Source organism: Tachysurus vachellii, chromosome 9 (assembly GCF_030014155.1).
Source record: "Tachysurus vachellii isolate PV-2020 chromosome 9, HZAU_Pvac_v1, whole genome shotgun sequence".
Classification (NCBI taxonomy): Eukaryota; Metazoa; Chordata; class Actinopteri; order Siluriformes; family Bagridae; genus Tachysurus; species Tachysurus vachellii.
The window spans coordinates 16,654,924-16,670,088 of NC_083468.1; positions in this window are offsets into that span (position 1 = coordinate 16,654,924).

Here is a 15,165-nt window from a genome sequence, read left to right on the forward strand (position 1 = left end):
GATGATGCGTATGTTCATGAGACAAAGTATATCCATGTTCTATTATTAAGGGTCTAAAAAATTCTGGACATACACAGATCTCTTGTCCTGTACTTAACATAAACTTGCCTAAAGTTCAGCAATATTCAGTGCTCAGTAAAGAGCAGACCATATTAGCTCATAACACCACGGTGCCTTGTGAATTAGCTGTAAGACAGGCTGAAACAGTGAGCAGGGCATTGTAGCTAGCTCATTACTCATCGTCCGCACTCCTATGTAGACATTCGCTCCCGGAGCAGCTGCTGACCCATCACCATGAGTCTCTCTGCTGTCCAGGACAAAGCAGGACGAACCAGTCAAAACCTGTGAGTCAGCCATATCAGAGCCAGCCACTCCCGCTTGTCTCAGCAGGATGCAGAAAATCTGTACTCTGGAGTTTATACAATACTGAACTTAAAGACACTAATAGCAAACTTTTGGAGGACTGCGAGCTAGGATGATGTCGTATCGATAACATTCTAACATTTATAATAATATAAGCATTTACTTTGTACACATTAAATAAAAGTGTCCTTAAACTACTTGGGAGGTTTTGCCAGTTTTGCCAATATAATGTGATGCATATTGTGTATCATAGAAATGTCCTGATCGTTATATGATCTTTTGTACTGTAATGTCGTCCATCCCTAATTCTATCCTGCTACTTAACTTAGCAAACCTGATTATATAATTGGTATCTTAGGAGTAAATTCTGCTAACTGCCCTTTACATTGTAGACGTTTCCCCAGCTTCCAAATCCTCTGATTCAACACATCAGCAAATAACAAGACTGCATTGGGTGACTTATATGAGCAAAGACTCTAAACTGTGCAGAGTTGTGGGTCTGCAGGACCAGGATTGAGAAGCACTATGTATAAATAATAGTTATGGCTCCACTGAATTGTAAAATATACAATAAGGATAAGGTTAAAGTGTATGCAGTCAATGATTTTAAGCAGAGCATTACCGCTATCACATGCATTTATTTCTCATATGCATTCCCTCCATCTCTGGGCTGCTCAGGTTTTGTATGTTTTTTTCAGTTTTGCATCATTGCTTTTTTTTGTTTGTTTGTTCTAGTTGATTCTTGATTAGATGCACAGAGAATAGTTTTGAACATGAAGAAAAAAATGAACAAATCTGAAATCCATGTAATCCACTGTAAAGCAAGATTAAATCTTCAGGTCAAAATACATTTTTAAATAAAAAAAACAAGATTAAGATTTTGTGACAGCACAGACCAATTTATTGAGACTATGTGTTGGGTAATCCCAATGTGTTGGGTAATCTCAATGTGTTGGGTAATCCCAAAGGTTTGGGTAATCCCAATTAATACATCAGGTGTGTGAAGACCAAGTCCAAGTCCAAAAGACTGCGAGCACTAATGACAATGTTTTCTTTTTCATTTTTTTTTGTAAATCTAAGCCTGTGTATAAAGGAGTTAACGTATGACATTTAATTTGCTTACATTTAAATTGTGACCTAGAAATTGTTCAACATCTTGAATATTGAATAGTCAAAATGTCGCACATTTCTGTTTTTGTTTTGCATTTAATTTTTTTTTTTTTAATTTCTGTTTATTTTTAGTTTTAAATGTTTATAAAAGTCCCAGATTTTCAATGTGGGTATAGGGTTAGTGTTATATAGCTCCTAGAGGAAGTGAATTATGTAACAAATCAGACATAATATGCGTGCTGTTTATAATGAAGGAAATGGTAGTGTGATGTGGCCCAAGAAAGATTTATTAAAGAATTTTCCATTTCTTAATACAACTTGATACAACGTCGTACATCTCATGATAGATTTAGGTTTAATGTTGTGGAAAATCTGACATTATAACAACTATAAACAATCATTCTCTCACCACCTCTCTTATTCTCTCTCTTCAAGATAATAAGATTAAAAAAAAGCATCTTGTCATGTTGCCAAAAAACTAAAATATACATTCTGCCCTCTGTCCTAAAGACATTCCTGTGTCAGAAAAATAAAAGGAAAGGATTTTGTCACCGGAGACAGAAATATATCCATAACCTGGGGTGAAAAAATACTTAAAAAATTGTACTAAACTATTATTGTGAATCATTTATATTTTATGTATTACTTACTTTAATACATTATATTAAATCTTATCTAGCTGCATTTCCAAAAAAAAATCTATACATTTAGACCTTCAAAGCACTCATTACAAATCTCAAAGGTTTCTCCTCTCATCCAGTCAGTGACTGTAAGCTGCATGTCAACTGAAATTGCTCAGTTTAGCATCCAATTATTTCAGTTTAGTATCCAATCAAGTTCATCGGTGTGGAAAAAACAATCTCAATACTCGTACAGTGACCTTCTCATGCTACACAATGTAGTTAACGCTATAGTTAGCTGTGTATATTTGAATATGGATAAGACACCAGACTGCAGTGTTGAGCCAGAGGATGATCGTCCTGGCCGTACCTCAGTAAAATGTGCTAAAATGAGGTGTCTGAACTACAGCTGCTAATATTAGCTAGCTGTATTTTACCAAATTAGCCTGATTTCTCTGCTAATGCCTGGTTATACTAGAATCAACTCCAGCAGCTAACATAAACAGGCTGGGCAGAAAGGCAAATTCTATCTAATGATAATTATTAGCTATTTCCAGGATATTGTATTTCTGATTGTTTTATCATCAAACTACGTAGCATTATTTGTGTATATGAGCAGCAAACGTACAGAGAATGAATTTCTAAAGATTTAAATAAGTAAGAAAACTTTTTTAATATGGGACCTTATGTTTAATTTTATCAGTTGAAAACATCTTTTTCATCTTTTACTTGAGTACATTTTGTGACCAGATTCACTTTTAATTGTTTCTGACATATTTCCTACACCTATTCTATTTAGATTTTTCCATTCCTGATCATAACAATAATTTTTTCTCTGTGAACTATTTTATAGAAACCCTAACATTAGAACGAGTGCAGTAATACAACCCTGTCATTTGTCTTGTAGCCAGCACTGCTGTTATAGAAATTGGAAGAAAAAAAAAAGAAATTCCAAAAACTGGAAATTTTCCAAAAACTGGAATTTCTGCCTGTTTTGAGGGTGCTCTGGTTGAGCACTTAATTTATTTGGGATGTCACACTTCACAGTAATGATTAATGGCTCAAGTAGACACTCTTTAAGAAGAGTGACATAGGGCTTTAAGAATAGTCACATAGAAGTCCCCTTTTCCATCGTCCTTCTCACCAGCAGCTAAACATACATTCATGATACTCTACACACAGAAACCCAATAGTGTCCTGACTAATCTTATAAACTGACATCCAATCCAACGCAACTGTACTGAGAGAAAGGGATAATCCTCACCGCCAGCCAGAATTGAGAATGTAATAGTGCTGTAAGATAACTGTTTTTGCCAATAAATTAATTGAGTAAGAATAATTAAATGAAGTATCCTTAATTTCTTGGTGAAGACAAGACTGAAGAAAAAAGTTCCCATTAAAATAAAGAAAGAAAGCATCTTTATAATCTCTGTATTATGGGTATCGCATAGTAAGAACGACAGTCAGGTAAACACAAGATGTATGAACGTCTCGTATGTTCTCCTAGTGTTATTGTAGGTTTCCCTCAGGGTTCTCTGTTTTTCCCCCTACGACCCATCAACATGCACATACAGACTGGCTATGCTGAATTGGAATGAGGGTGTGAACATGTGTGCATGGAGCCTTGTGATAAGCAGCCTCCTTGTTCAGATGTATTCTGCCAGCCTTTAGCCAATGTTACCAGGACAGACTCCAGATCCACTGTAACCCTGACTAAGATAAAGCAGTTAAAGATGAATTAGTGATTTCTTACTAATGCTGGAGTACAGGGTAAATAAAAATAAACGTTTTCCATGATCCAATAATATATGCGCTGCACTGTTCATTTAGTTATGTAATTTCAAAAGACAAAACTTACTGTCAAATACAGTCAGCCAAGTAAAAACCGAAGCACATAGGACTTTGTATGCAATACTGAAACTGCCAACAGCATTCCATGTCCCTTGTGAATAGTGGTACAGCACAAACACTACACTGTTTTCATGAACAGTGCACAATTGTCAAGGACTCGCACAGCGCTTTTTAGTCTGTGTCTGCATGAAATAATAAAAACGCACCCATCGGGTGGGCTGGGGTGCTACCTATGATTGTTCTGTACTTGTATCTGAGTGTCTCTTTAACCCCCTTCCAATCTGTTTGCTATTAATTGATCATCTTTGTCAACAACCTGCTCCTACAGGCAGCTTGGCTAATCTGTACAGCTTCCATTACTCACACTCAGGCTGAAGTAGTTTCTCCCCTAGAAGTCTCTCAGTCTGTCTTCCTGCAGTAGAGATTCTCACAACCCCCCCAAGGAGTAGGGCAAAATGCCAAGGCTTGTCTCAAAGCCCATTGATCTAAAGGAAAGCAGGGGCACCAGGGCATCCTAATGCAGTCCCTTTTTTACCCACATGCTGACAAATTCCACACCCACTTAACCTCCAGTCACACTCATCTTAAAACAAATTATCCTTCGATAGCACACACGCTGGAATGGACGAATGTGATAAGAAATCATGCTCTTGAAATTTAAATCTATTTTGGTTCCTACAACAATTTTCAGTAAGTGGAAACTACTAAAACTGACAGGAAGCAAATAACATAATTATTTCAATTATCAGTAACTAGCCAATGAGATGAAATAGCTGCACTGTTCTTTCCTCCTTTCCTATGTTAATGAATCACCAAATGAGGGCTCCTCTTTTCGGGTTAAAACTCGAAAACTAGATTTTATAAACAATAAAAATGTATTATTGATAAAATTAAAAGCTTGATCTTTATCATTATCATATTTTTTGTTACTTGAGCATCTTTGCTACAAGACAATATACCATCTGTTTGGGTTTCAGATCCCAGTTCGTAGTTTGTAGCCTACAGAATGTGCCTAACACATACGCATACACAATTAGAGGGCTTTCACACTGGCATTTTAGTCTGAAACAGAGCACGGTTTGCATGAAAAATTGGTAATGTGAAAGACTATCTATACGAGGTGGCCTGAGTTCAGGTTCACTGGAACTATGCTGCAATTCACATGAATGTGAACGCATCTGGTAGTCGGGTATGCACTTGTTCAGGGTGTAAAGTAACCTGCATGTGTGTTTTAGCTGATCACGTCATTAGTTTCATAAAAGCATGTGTATCATGAGTGGCAGGGGAATACTGTGGGACACAGAAAAGGTGCATTATTCAGATACGTGTAGAAGAAAATCATACAGGAGCCGTTGCACGATTTGTTCAAATGCAGATGTATAAGATCACAGAATTTAAAAAAAAGAAAAGTGAGTTATCTTGCTTTCTCCATGTGCATTTTGTGATGGTATAAGAGAAATGCAAATGCAATGGGGTTCAATGGAAGTAAGTGAGTCTGAAACCAGACCAATGCTGTGGGGGCGCCGGGAACAATCACACTCAGATTCGGACCATTGCAGCCAATGTTCCCAGTGTGAAACCACCTTAAATATATTTCTTTAAAGCATGAGTCTCTGTATATGACATTGCTCCAGTATGCAGGTCAAACTGAAAATACTGCTGTTAAAAATACATGTATAGGAAATCCACTGGTTTTGGCTGGATCTTCTTAACCTGAGACGAATACAAATGGATCTCTATTTCAGCTAAAGTTGGAGCACAATGTGAGCGAGAATATTTCAATCTATTAGATGAGAGCTCCAATGCAAGAGTAACCTATTTATAAGCTCTTGAATAGGGCAGGCTTCTAGACAGCAGTCTGCATTTGTAAGGAGAGTTAACCTAGTTACATCTGCAGGACTTCTGTTTGCCACATTCTGCTCCCTAGGTTCTGCGTTAGCCTAGTTACAGTACAAAAAGAGTTGCTGAACCGCCATCAAATAAAGCTGGCAGCTTATCACTCTGAATCACATTTTCTGATTCAATGCATTTTTATTAAATGTAACTCTAGATACGTACAGAATAGTACTGTACATCGCTTACTATTCATTGTACTGATTTATTCACAACAAAGTTTCAGCGCAGTGTCACACTACATGCACTGTGCATAATTTCCGAGCATTATGGCAGGAAATAGATGGTTCTCTATTACGCCTTGCATTTACGGGTCAGTGGAAGCACAGAGCTGCAAAACAAAATCGGGTTGACTACATGTGCTCACAACGCATCTAATTTATCACAACAAACTGTAGCCATCTCTCAAATAATGCAATTAATCCCAAAAGCGATTTCTCATGTCACTCTACATCAACAAGGGTGGATGTTATCTAATTAGCTAAAGACAAATATGTGTCGAAGAAAATCAATGGTAATTCATCTCCAGAATACAGGCATGCTGTGTGTGCAGTGGGGGTCGTTAGGGGTGCACTTTATGTTTTAAATGAGGCACATCTCTATGCCATCACTTTCTCTCAACATGGATTATGTTCAATTTTTTTGTCATTGCAAATATTTTACATAGTATTTTTACAGCGATTTCTGGCAGAGCCACACACAGAAGTTTAATAAAGACCTGCTAGGGTATGGCATATTAAACGTTTAGAATGAGCTAAAGTTTTGTGCTCATCAAGGTGTGCAAGGGATTTCAACTGAATTAAAGGACCAACAGTTGACTGAATATAAACCACAGTATTTAACTGGACCAATAGAATTTGAAAATTTCAACATAACAGATATTGCATACTATATACTACAGTATACATATATGTCTAAGCTCTATAAAGACTACTATTATGACTACATGCCACACCATCAATACCATTCTTTTGTCAAACAAAATATACTGTAACTGCTTTAGACACATACTGCATGCAGATCTGAAAGGTAACCATTACTGATCCCAGCTTATTGGGATGCTTGTATTTCCTGGAGCCTGTCTAATTATTAAAGCTAAGGATTTTCCATTTAAAAGTGAGACAAAAACTATTTCTTCATACTAGTGCCTATGGAATGTTACATGAAAAAATGCTCGAGTTGAATGTGGAGGCGGGATGTATGCAGATGAAACTGGGGCATATATATGAGAAATGAGGGCATATACATGTGGTAATGTTATATATGCATTACGTTATACGTTAGCATATGATAGGGAGCACACTTTTCTGTTGCACCATTCTAAAGCTCCTGGCTAAGCTGATTTGATTAAAAATACATAAATAAAACAAATAAAAAATATTTTGTGTTAAATTAAAAATAGCTCGCTATTGAATCACTTTAAATGGTGTGCAGAGATCAACAGAATATGGATTTTTACACTGTATCTGCCTTTCAGCACAGAATACATGTATTTGTCTGCCGTAAATCTGTATCTATGTCTGTAGTAAGGTGAATGTGAGAAAATTGAAGCGAGCAATTGAGAGAGAGACAGAGCGAGAACATGCGCACGTGAGAGAGAGAGAGAGAGAGACAGAGTAGATGAGCACATCAGTCAGGGGAGTTATGGGAGAATCCCTTCACTTTAGCCAAGCAGAACTCCATCACGCTACCTTCTTAAACAAAGCTTGTAAACTCTACCTTTCGATGTCACTGGGGTCTCCAAAGACATACACTATTTGTACCCTTAGTATGTATCATTTACATAGATATATCCATGTTAAACGTATGAAAGACGTTCCACCCAAGTGTAAAGGAAAACATACAGCTTTATACCCTTTTTCAATTAATTAACTTTTATTTTTGTGATGTATTCTATAAATAATATACTGAGTGTCCCTTTAAATGATCTTTTAACATATGTTTTCCAGGTACACTATGACCTTTATTGTCAGAGGCATTTTTAAACAGCATAATATAAACTAAGCATGAAAAATGTTGTTTTTTTCCTCTATGTGTGGAAATGTTTGGGACACCCTGTTTATGTATGTATGTGTGTATATCGCTCTATCTATTTATCTATCTATCTATACACACAGAGCACTATTAGGAACACTATACCAATACAGCATAGAACCTGCGTTTACTCTTTAAACAGCCAGAAGCCTGCAGAATTTTCAAGTTCATTTTCATGCTGTGAACCTCCTGTTCTACCACATCCCAAAGGTGTTTTATTAAGAACAGTGAAGTCATTGCCATGTTTATGAAACCAGTGTGAGTTGCCTTTTGCTTTGTTATAAGGTGCATATAATATAGTACATTGTGTGCATGATGGGATGCAGATATTCAGCAAAAATACTCAAAAGTCTGTGGCATTCTAGCAATGATCGCTTGCTATTAACGAGCCCTATTAACAAAGTGTGCCATGAAAACATTCCCCTCACCACTACACTGCCTCCACCAGCCTTTATCAATACAAGGCAAGTTGAGTCCATGGATTCATGCTGTTGGCAGCAGATAATGAAACCTATAATCGGTGTGCCTTACAGAGCCGGTTCCTGCCAATTCTATTAGGATGGACTTGTACAAAAAATAGTTGGGCAATCAGTGGTAGTGGCCCCAACACCTAATCCAGTTCAAATTTACAAAATTCCAAAGCCAGAACTCGTTCACACACAAACCTAATTACACAAATGATGCACAAATGATGATGACATTAATAACGTTTTTGTTGTTTTTTACTAACCAGCATACAATCTAGGGTTTCCCCTGTTGCTTCTGCACATGACTGTAGCTGGATGCATGCGTCTGTTATACAAAAAATGTTCTGTGCTGCAGGCACGAAGCTTTTTTAGTGTGGGGCTGCTGCAGACAGATCATTGTCCACTGGCTGTAGGCTGCCCACCCAAACAGAAAATAGAAATCATGCAGGTATTTTCTATGTTATTTTTCCCTTTGGCTAAAATAGAAAAAAAAAATTTAACTTTAATTGGTTGGGCAAGAGCCACATTTGAGTGCTGCTCCCAGCCCAGGTGCCTCAGCAGAAATGAAGATTCATCAGATTACTGGGATCACATTATTCCCATTGCTGATGTTACTTAAATCTACACTTTTCAGATATGGACTAGACTTTTCAGGTGTTTTTACAGATCTCTACCTGAGAGACAGAGAAACACTGAAGGCGTTTTGAGAGAAATCCTACAAATGCAAACACCATACTGTATGGATTCAAATGATTTCGTTCAGGTTTGTAGCTGCGCGTGAAGAAGGGTGCGTGTACAGAATAAAAGCATCATGGAAGAACCCCTGTACTTGAACCCCATGCAAACCCACCATGCGCTCGTGCAGCACCGCTGTCTCTTAGCAACGCAGGCTCCGGGCGGAAGCATCAATCAGACGGGAGGACTACAAAGACAGGGGAAAGCCAAAAGGAATACCAGAGAGAGAGAGAGAGAGAGAGAGAGAGAGAGAGAGAGAGAGAGAGAGAGAGAGAGAAATAACTATCATCTATGCTATAACCACTGCATAAATCTAAATTAAAGGACCAACAGTTGACTGAATATAAACCACAGTATTTAACTGGACCAATAGAATTTGAAAATTTCAACATAACAGATATTGCATACTATATACTACAGTATACATATATGTCTAAGCTCTATAAAGACTACTATTATGACTACATGCCACACCATCAATACCATTCTTTTGTCAAACAAAATATACTGTAACTGCTTTAGACACATACTGCATGCAGATCTGAAAGGTAACCATTACTGATCCCAGCTTATTGGGATGCTTGTATTTCCTGGAGCCTGTCTAATTATTAAAGCTAAGGATTTTCCATTTAAAAGTGAGACAAAAACTATTTCTTCATACTAGTGCCTATGGAATGTTACATGAAAAAATGCTCGAGTTGAATGTGGAGGCGGGATGTATGCAGATGAAACTGGGGCATATATATGAGAAATGAGGGCATATACATGTGGTAATGTTATATATGCATTACGTTATACGTTAGCATATGATAGGGAGCACACTTTTCTGTTGCACCATTCTAAAGCTCCTGGCTAAGCTGATTTGATTAAAAATACATAAATAAAACAAATAAAAAATATTTTGTGTTAAATTAAAAATAGCTCGCTATTGAATCACTTTAAATGGTGTGCAGAGATCAACAGAATATGGATTTTTACACTGTATCTGCCTTTCAGCACAGAATACATGTATTTGTCTGCCGTAAATCTGTATCTATGTCTGTAGTAAGGTGAATGTGAGAAAATTGAAGCGAGCAATTGAGAGAGAGACAGAGCGAGAACATGCGCACGTGAGAGAGAGAGAGAGAGAGACAGAGTAGATGAGCACATCAGTCAGGGGAGTTATGGGAGAATCCCTTCACTTTAGCCAAGCAGAACTCCATCACGCTACCTTCTTAAACAAAGCTTGTAAACTCTACCTTTCGATGTCACTGGGGTCTCCAAAGACATACACTATTTGTACCCTTAGTATGTATCATTTACATAGATATATCCATGTTAAACGTATGAAAGACGTTCCACCCAAGTGTAAAGGAAAACATACAGCTTTATACCCTTTTTCAATTAATTAACTTTTATTTTTGTGATGTATTCTATAAATAATATACTGAGTGTCCCTTTAAATGATCTTTTAACATATGTTTTCCAGGTACACTATGACCTTTATTGTCAGAGGCATTTTTAAACAGCATAATATAAACTAAGCATGAAAAATGTTGTTTTTTTCCTCTATGTGTGGAAATGTTTGGGACACCCTGTTTATGTATGTATGTGTGTATATCGCTCTATCTATTTATCTATCTATCTATACACACAGAGCACTATTAGGAACACTATACCAATACAGCATAGAACCTGCGTTTACTCTTTAAACAGCCAGAAGCCTGCAGAATTTTCAAGTTCATTTTCATGCTGTGAACCTCCTGTTCTACCACATCCCAAAGGTGTTTTATTAAGAACAGTGAAGTCATTGCCATGTTTATGAAACCAGTGTGAGTTGCCTTTTGCTTTGTTATAAGGTGCATATAATATAGTACATTGTGTGCATGATGGGATGCAGATATTCAGCAAAAATACTCAAAAGTCTGTGGCATTCTAGCAATGATCGCTTGCTATTAACGAGCCCTATTAACAAAGTGTGCCATGAAAACATTCCCCTCACCACTACACTGCCTCCACCAGCCTTTATCAATACAAGGCAAGTTGAGTCCATGGATTCATGCTGTTGGCAGCAGATAATGAAACCTATAATCGGTGTGCCTTACAGAGCCGGTTCCTGCCAATTCTATTAGGATGGACTTGTACAAAAAATAGTTGGGCAATCAGTGGTAGTGGCCCCAACACCTAATCCAGTTCAAATTTACAAAATTCCAAAGCCAGAACTCGTTCACACACAAACCTAATTACACAAATGATGCACAAATGATGATGACATTAATAACGTTTTTGTTGTTTTTTACTAACCAGCATACAATCTAGGGTTTCCCCTGTTGCTTCTGCACATGACTGTAGCTGGATGCATGCGTCTGTTATACAAAAAATGTTCTGTGCTGCAGGCACGAAGCTTTTTTAGTGTGGGGCTGCTGCAGACAGATCATTGTCCACTGGCTGTAGGCTGCCCACCCAAACAGAAAATAGAAATCATGCAGGTATTTTCTATGTTATTTTTCCCTTTGGCTAAAATAGAAAAAAAAAATTTAACTTTAATTGGTTGGGCAAGAGCCACATTTGAGTGCTGCTCCCAGCCCAGGTGCCTCAGCAGAAATGAAGATTCATCAGATTACTGGGATCACATTATTCCCATTGCTGATGTTACTTAAATCTACACTTTTCAGATATGGACTAGACTTTTCAGGTGTTTTTACAGATCTCTACCTGAGAGACAGAGAAATACTGAAGGCGTTTTGAGAGAAATCCTACAAATGCAAACACCATACTGTATGGATTCAAATGATTTCGTTCAGGTTTGTAGCTGCGCGTGAAGAAGGGTGCGTGTACAGAATAAAAGCATCATGGAAGAACCCCTGTACTTGAACCCCATGCAAACCCACCATGCGCTCGTGCAGCACCGCTGTCTCTTAGCAACGCAGGCTCCGGGCGGAAGCATCAATCAGACGGGAGGACTACAAAGACAGGGGAAAGCCAAAAGGAATACCAGAGAGAGAGAGAGAGAGAGAGAGAGAGAGAGAGAGAGAGAGAGAGAGAGAGAGAGAGAAATAACTATCATCTATGCTATAACCACTGCATATGTGTCAAAGCATGTGTCATATCTATTATTTAGCCATATATAATAACAACAGAAATAAGACTCGTGCACAATTTCACTCTTTCAATAAGTACCATAGCTGCAGAAAACTATTAACATACCTTGCAAATCGTCTGAAGCATGCATCTCCATCCGGTTTTCTTAAAATTTACGCCCCCCTGCTGCTGAGCTGAGACTGGAAAATCAACGCTAAATCATTCCCACATCTTTCTTCCATAAGCCTCGTAAAAGGTTTACTCTTTCAGCCTGGAGAAGATGCTAACGCGCTGCAGAATGAATGCATGCAGCCTAAGATGCTAGTCGATGAATTTGCTCTGTCCAGATGTGATGCTGTCTGCTTTTGCTTCCCTGCTGGAAATCTGTGAATCCCTGCTTTAAATACAGCCTATAACTCCTGTGTGAGGTGAATCTGTTCACCTGAATCTTTCAGACAGGACAGCTTTGCATTAGAACACCCCTGAATAAAGCACCCCTTCCACCCGCATTCCCTAAACTCACCAAAAGGGCTGATTGGAAATGTAGTTCTCTACTGCTGGATCCACAACCACGTTTTCCCAAAATCGTTACCCAATGAACACGATAGAAATAAATGCTTACATGTATATTGGGTTTTATAAACGAACAATTCTGCATTTTAATAAACGGTACGTACACAGTGTAAGGCGTTACCCGTGGATTATTTTGAAACTACATCTCCCATGATGCACTGCGCTCAGAGCGTCTTTACAGAAGATTTTTGAGCAGAGTGACAGAGCAGTGATTTTTCTCGCCGTGCATTTTCACAGCTTCTTATTTATGTGTTGGGTATAGCTATAGTTCATGGCAGAATCATACCAGTAAAGATTTTTAGGGAGTTTTTAGACACTTTTTAAATATTTAAAAACATATTTTGTTTTAAACAATTAGACATTCCTTTATAAGCGTTTATGCCAAGGGTTCTGGGTAACACCAGCCAAAAAGACATGGCTAAATTGATTTTGTTGGTTGTTCTGTCTCTCACCCTCCCATTCTCAGAGATGGCATGGTTTAGTTCCATAGAGGACTTTATTATATGGCGTCACCGTGTGGATGCGATGTTAACATGCACTGCAACTAAGTCTGTCTTATTGGTGGCTAAGATAAACAACTGAAACCTAACAGAGAACAATGTTATTATTTGGTCTGTCACACGAAGAACACAGACTGAGTTCTTGCACAAGTTCCAAATGGATGAATATAATAGTTAACTGCTTTCTTTTTTGCTGTAGACAATCACTCCTATTCACTCGCTTATTCACCCACTAGTTTGTTTGTCCTGGGCCACTGTGAATTCCAAGCCTCTCCATATCTGTCCATTGGAGGGCATCAAATGTATACAGATTCACACTTATTTACACTTTTCAAAAAGAAAAAAGAGTGACCTAAAGAGATCTGGTGTGTGCACCTGTATGCAATACATACATATGATGCCTGATAAGATAAGATAAACATTTTATTATGTTATACAGAGTAGATAAGTAATAAGGTAATTACATATAAATATGACAGTAGTAATAGGATCAAAAAAAAAAAGATGCCATGTTATAAGTCTAGAATATATGGAAAGGACAGTACATAAAGTACATAAAGCACAAAGGAGCCAGTCCAATTTTCTTGGTTATTGTCCACATATGTAAAAGTACAAAGAAAATGTAGTGCTTAAAGCTGTTGTTTAATATAACAGTGAGTGTACTGTACTTATGTCCAGGTGTTATACATCCTTACACCTGCACATATAAAGGACCTATGGGATCATTCTTTTCCATAATATGGGTGGAACAAAAAAACTAGTTTGTAGTAGTCTGTCATGATGGGTCACCGTTGTGGTAAATACTGTACGTCTGGCTGTCTTAGGTAGATCCAGTCAAGTCTCTTTAATACAAGGTATGTGTATGTACTTTACTGCAGTGGTGCAATACTTGATGCTAAATGTTTTTCTCTTTTACAGTTTAGGAAGTCAAACAGTTATGAAACAGAGGTATAAACACAACCAGTATACAAGTAATATAAGTTTTCATATAATTGATATATGATCTCATTGTGTTAATAATTAATATTTGATTTCATTGCATTCTCTTTCAATTACATTTGATCATTTACCAACTATCTTCAAGAGATCAAGGTTTATTCCCATCCTGAAGAAACCTGCTCTGAATATCCCAGACATAAGCCACAACAAACTGGTATCATATCTCTCTTTTCTTTCTAAAATCCTTGAATGCACTGTTTAGAATCAACTATCACTCTTTCTCTCACAGATTAACCTCTAAGATCCTGACCAGTCTAGAACATTCCAAAAGAGACTGACATTGAGAAACTGCATGCTGCTAAATCAGCCAAATTGTCATCCATCCTTGACCTCTCAGCAGCGTTTGATATGGACCATAAAAAAGTCCAAAAGACCTCCCTAACTTGAAAGTTGTTCATATCAAGCAACATGGAAGGGATTGATATCTTCACACAGGCAAAGTTGCTCAACTCATCTTCTTCTTACCTTCATACCTTAGACACCACTGCATGTGCTTGGATCTCAGTATGTCTGGCAGATATTTCATCTTTGAAGGCAACTCATCTTAAATTCAATCCTAGCAAAACTGAACTGCTGTTCATCCCAGGTGATTCATCCGTTATGTCAGGATCTTGCAATCTCTCTGGACAACTCACTTTTGTAAATTACACTGGGTTAAGGGTGTCTACCAAATGCTGTAAATGTAAATGTAAAATACATGCTTGGAGGTGAACTGGCAACACTAAACTGACCTTAGATGTGAATCTGTGTCCACAGATCCACCATTACCCTGACAAGCATAAAGTGTTGAAAAGATGAATGAATTATATCATCAAGAATTGGGCCAACGGACAATTCTAGGTACAAAGAATTGTATGTGCACCCAGATAAAATGTAAAAGATGGTGACTAATTGCTTTCATTTTTATGTAAGATGGTAATACCTGGAGCTAAAGTAGTGAAGAATCTTAGCTCTGATTCT